The sequence below is a fragment of the Pan paniscus genome, chromosome 13, assembly GCF_029289425.2.
Source record: "Pan paniscus chromosome 13, NHGRI_mPanPan1-v2.0_pri, whole genome shotgun sequence".
NCBI classification, from domain to species: domain Eukaryota; kingdom Metazoa; phylum Chordata; class Mammalia; order Primates; family Hominidae; genus Pan; species Pan paniscus.
In genome coordinates this window covers 117,316,964-117,322,963 of record NC_073262.2, presented here as the reverse complement: position 1 = coordinate 117,322,963, position 6,000 = coordinate 117,316,964, and the positions used below count along the sequence as shown (strand labels likewise).

The following is a 6,000-nucleotide window of genomic DNA, read 5'->3' as shown; positions in this document are numbered from 1 at the left end:
GTTTTAGGCAAGCAAGTCTGTCTTTCTTTGTAAGGATTTTCTAAACCTGCCGTAATGGAAACATGAAGCAATAGCAGCATAAGGGACAAAACACTTAGAAGCACAAAAACATGTCTTATTTAATCTACCTTTCCCAACTATGTCAGGTTAGCTTTTGGATGTTAAACCTGCCATATTATTCCCAAGGCTCAGCTTAATCAATTTTGGGATATTCTCCTCCAAAAGGAGAAATCACATCTCTCCAGTTTCTCACAAAAGAGAAAGCATTTGCAGCATTATCCAGTCCTAGTCTTTCCTATTTCTGGGCCCTACGTGGATTATAGGGAGGATGTAGGAGTCTCAATTTAACCAAAGAAATGGACTCAGAGTCCCCCTTCAACTTACATTACCTTCTCAGAAGCCACTAGGAGAATCATAGTCATTTCTGCCTAGTAACTGAGATCTGACTAGGTGTCCATTTCATCCCTGCCTATAATACATAAACATCCAGTGGGCTGAGGAGTAGGAGGAGAGGGCAGCCTGGGTTACCCTGCAAGCTTGCTGATGATAACCAAGGACTTTCTCTGGGGCAGAATGTGGTCACCAGTCACCAGGTTCTTCTTTGGTTCTGCACTTGGAAGCTGCTTACTCTTCATCTTGGCTTTGGCCATGTTGTAGTCTCCTGAGACAAAGTACCTTTTCCCTTTCTGTAATCTCTTCATGAGGAAGTTGGAGCCTCCAGGCTTTTGTCCTAGGCTTAGGTATTTGGACTTTAGCTTTGGCTCCTCAACTCTCTCAGAGAGAATACCTTCTTTATCCTGCATCTTCGTTTCTCCTTGTTGGTCTTCTCCACAGGGTTCTCTCTTTCTTGTTAATGGGATGTGGTAGGACTGAGTCTCTGGAGCATAGGAGGGCCCATATAGTCCACCTGACAAGGGAAAGGGGAAGGGAAATGGGGACAACCTATCCTGCTGCTTTGGCTCCTGTCACTAGGGTTGCTCAGTCAAAATAGCCATAAATTGTTTTTTTCTGATTTATTTGTATTGCTTATATGTGTTCTCTTGCATCTCACTTAGTTTCTTTAATATCATTATTTTGAATAATTTTTCAGGCATTTCATAGATTTTCTTTTCTTTGGGATCTTTTACTGGAGAAGTGTTGTTTTTTCATTGGAGGCATCATGTTTCCTTGCTTTTATATATTTATTGTGTCCTTGTGTTGATATCTGTGCATTTAGTATGAGTTACTCCTTCAAATTTTATGGATTGGTTTTTGTAGAGAAAGACTTTTTTCATGTATTTATAGCATTGGTTAGGTAGGATGTTTTGGCTTTGATTCTGAGTGGCTGCAGTAGTATAGTGTCTGTATAATTTTTTTCACTACAATCAGCATCTGTGAGTTCTTCAGTGGCTTAGCTTGCAGTGGTTAGCAGAGGCTATGGTGAGGTTTTGCACAAGGCAGGGATGCCAGGAGGGCCAGTCCTTGGGTGTTAGTGGTGGCACCAGCGAGCTGGGTGTGCAGGTCTTCGGGCCCCTGAGTAGTGTATGTGAGTGCCAGCAATGGTGGGCCTAGGCAGACCAGTCCGTGGGCCTCCAAGCAGCTTGCTTGGGTGCTGGCAGTAGTGGGCCAGGTAGGCCTTGTGTTCCTGGATGACATGCATGGCATTGGTGGTGGTACATGAGCTCTGCTGAGTGGCATGCACAGGTGCCAGCAGTGATGGTGGTAGGCTGGATGAGCTGGTCACCAGGCCCTAGGGAGGTTCATGCGGGTACTGGTAGTGTGGGTAAGGTGGTCTCATTTCTTATGTCCCTGGACAGTGCATGTGTGCACTGGTGGCAGCAGCAGGGCAGGCCTACCCCCAGGCCCCCAGGAGCATGCACAGACAGCAGTGGTGATGGAGTGGGACTGTCCTCAGCACCCCCAGTAGTGTGTGCAGGTACTGAAGGCCACAAGTGGGGCAGATTTATCCCTGGGCACCTGGATGACATGCTCATTCATGCCAGTACCCAGGCCCCTTGAAGACATGAGCGGTGGCTTTGCGGCTAGAGGAAGGGTGGTTGATTACAGTGGTAGCAGCAGCCCTGGGCATGCCGCTCTCAGGCTCTGGGAGGTGTATGCTTTAGCTCCCCTTGTCCCAGTGGCAGCCTCCTTGTTGCATTTCACCTCCTGTTCTTTGGGGTCTAGGATATTGTGTGGCTAGAGTGCTAGACAATGTGCTGTACTGCTGGGTCCAGTTGGCATCATAACACTGCAACCCTCTGAGGGATGTCAGTGGGTCTCCAGGGTTTGTGGAGATGCAGGTAGAGCAAGATGTAGTCAGGTGGAAGGTGGGGTCTCAAAATGGTGCTGTGCTGCAGTTGCTTGGGTCTCGATAGTGTGTGGGACCCAATGCAAAGTCCCTCTCTGGAACCAAGCTCTTGTGTGGACTCCAGGCAGCTCCCTATACTAGTCTTGGGGCCCATGAGGGCTGAGAGGCTCTCCCTTGGCTGGATTGCCAGAGTTTGCATGGGAATGTGGCTCACTGGGGATATTTTGCTTACCTTTTCCCCTCAATGAGGAGTTTCTCCTGGCTCCAAGCCAATACTGACTAGGCTGACTGCTTTGATTCTCTATCCTTTGGTGATTCAGAGGTTTCTTGTCATTTCCTTGCTGAATTCCTGTGTTCTGTCATAGAAGGTACATTCAACATGGGGCTATCTACTTGCTCTTTTGTCCTTCTTTGTGGAGGAGGTGAGTGCTAGGTACCTTTAGTCAGCCATTTCGAAGCTATCTAAATTGAAATGTTTTATAGACGCCATGCAATCAGTGATATCTTTAATACATGCCTGAAATTCTATTAAAATCATGGAATACGTTTGTTGTATACAAAGGTACAATGATTATGTAGTTCTGATAATAGTTCATATTGTTTATTATATTTTTATATGGTTTTAAGGTATGAGTAATTTCTATATTACTCATACTCTTTTACTCAAGAAATTAATTTCTTGAAATAAATTATTTACATTCTTAAATAAGGAGATATTCTTAGATGAAATGTCTTTATTTCTAAGCCACATAATTTTTATAACTTTAAGAATATAAAGAATATTCTCTTGAGCTGTTTTTCATAATTACATACTCTCAGTAGTATAGAAGAATTATAAATTATAATTAAAATTTATCTTTACACTGAATTCTTAGTCATGCATAGACTCCATATCACCTTTTAGAATTAGAAAGGGGAGATTTAAATCGTATAGACTATTAAATTCACAAAGTAATCACATGAGGGGGATCTAAAAAATGTCTGTAGTCTAAAGTCTTGTTCTTTACAATGTAGTAGAAATACATGAAATACAAATTTGGCTCTGAACTTTAAACTTGCAGAACTCTACAAACAGCACAGGAAATATGTTTTGAAAAATAGCCAGAAATCAAAGGTCAATTTAATATGCCTAACAAAATGAGAGATTACCAAAAGTGGTTTTCTTTTTTATTCCTTCCTTTTTTTATTGAAGGAAAACATTCTGTCCGTAAATGTCATTCTCCTTAAAACGCTCAAAATAATTTCCAAAAGAATAAATCTTTTATTGAGATTTTTACACTGCTTATCAAAAAATTTTCATTATTTATACCTCACTTACTTTTGACATTATAAATGTGTATTTCTTGAAAAGCATCCTTTATTAAATAAATATTTACATGTGACTCAGTCTACTACTAGTCCATGCAGTATGGATTTAAAGGTGAGAAGGCATAGTCTTGATTCATAAGGAGCAATTGGCATTTCCTAATGATTTAACAAGTTTAAGAATCATTATTTTAGAAAGACAACAAATATTTTCAATCTAACGCCATATGAAAACAAATTGTATTTTATCACTGATTTAATGTGGGAGGGTGTGTGTGTCAGTTTTGTGTGTGTGTCAGTTATATATTATTGTATAAGAAATCTTAGTGGCCCAAAAAATGTACCATATTTCATAAGGTTTGACAGGCTCATCTGGATTGTTTTACTCTATTTACTCTTTATCTCAGCTGAGGGCAGATCTGACTGGGCTCCATCATCCAATATAATTCATGCACATGACTGGCAGTTAGCATTGGCTTGTATTTTGTTCCTTCTACGCATGGCTTCTCAACTTGGCTTAGACTTCTAAGTATATGGCAACTGGGTTCCAAAAGAAAGTATTTCAAGCAATGAAGGAAAACACTGCAAATCCTTTGGGACTTAGCATCAGAAGTTACATAGCATTTCCTGTACTGCATTCTGTTAATGGATACATATTACAGGGGTAGCCAGGTTACTGAGAAGAGAGGTAGAATCCAGCCTCAATAGAAGGAAGAATCAAATAATTTTTAGCCATCTTCAAGCACCTACAGGGGAAAAGTCTCCATGTTTGGTGAGAAATTGACATGGTACCCTATAATCTGTTTCAGACTCTGCCATTACTTAAGTGATTACTTGCTTTTTCTAAACATTGCTCCTTTTTGCACAGTGATTGAAAACAGAGTTCATTGTGTGCATTGAACATTATAACTTTTTGATCTGGCACACAGCTTTTGAAAAATATATATAAGTAACATGGCTGCAGGATAATTACCATTGGCACATAAAAGTAGAAGAAAAACTTAAAAGTTTACATTTAATTTATGGAAGCTCATTGAAAATTTCTAAGTGCAGTTTATAAGTATAACTTGTTTATGCTCATTGCTAGGTTAGACTCGAAATGACAGAAATTTTGATGATTGTTACACCACTCTTATAGCAGAGATTTCTAGGTATTGCCTCCTTTTCACTCTCTCCTCCTTCCTAAGTGTAGATTTATATATTTTTAGCTTAACTAAAGGATTACACTTCCAAGTGTCCATTGCAGTTAGTTATATGACTAAGTACTGGTGATCAGTCATAAGAAGTGTTGGGTGAGCCCTTCTTGTCTTCTTTTATTTTACTGTTCAAAGTAGATAATACTGCTGAACAAGGATCACATCCAGATATGGAGTGGGAAGCTGAAAAGAGTCTGGTTTCCTGATGACATTGTGGAACACTTATGCCAGCCCTTGACTGCCAACCTCAGGATTGCTTTTATGTGAGAAAAATAAACTTCTGCTTGTCTAGCTACTTTTATTTGGGATTTTTGTTGTCACTGCTTTTGTAAGGAGCCACGCCTAATCCAAACTGATTCACCTGCTAAGCAAGTTCTCTATTCTGAAGTTAATGAAAATATAGTCAATTTTGAGAGTTATCTTTTCTATGGGTGATGTTTTAAACATGATTCTTGCCTTTTTTTCTTTTTTCTTTTCTTTTTGGCCTGCCACTTACTTGGTGGCTTCAGTGAAAGAAATATTGTATGTGTGCACATGTACTCATTTACATGCAAGGAAAATTAAAGAATTGTTAAATCTGACCTCAGATAATATTCTGGTTGTTGTTTGCCAAGTACTAATTGGCCAAAAGCTACACCAAAATAAGTGAATTCTTTTATGTCTATTGTTTTGATTATCAGGGCACTATTGAGAATCTCAAGCAAGAAATGAGTAAGTCTAATAAAAATCAAGTAAAAAGTTAAATACTTTAACATTACTATGACTAATATGTAATCAATGGTTGATACAAATAAAACTTTACAACATTTTATATAAATAGAAATATTTAAAAATGGCTCTGAAAATTTGTATACAAATCTTCGTCAGGACATATGTTTGCATTTCTCTTGGGTATATCCCTAGGAGTAAAATTCTGGGTCATATAGTAACTCTATGCTTAATAATTTTAGAAACTACTAGACTGGTTTCCAAAGTGCTTGTACCATTTTACATTGCCAGCAGAAGAGTATGAGGATTCTGATTTCTCTACATCCTTGACAACACTTACTACTGGACTTTTTGATTCAAGACATCCTAATAGATGTGAAGTAGCATCTCATTGTGGGTTGTTTTGTTTTGTTTGAGGCACAATCTCCACTCACTGCAACCTCTACCTCCAAGGCTCAAGCAATTCTCATGCCTCAGCCTCCCAAGTAGTTAGGATTACAGGCA

The 6,000-nt window shown here is 39.4% G+C and overlaps 1 pseudogene; it reads right to left on the bottom strand.

Moving 5' to 3' along the window:
• Positions 1-212: 212 nt before the first annotated feature.
• Positions 213-6,000, bottom strand: part of LOC100980948 (alpha-endosulfine-like) — a 68,907-nt pseudogene continuing 63,119 nt past the window's right edge.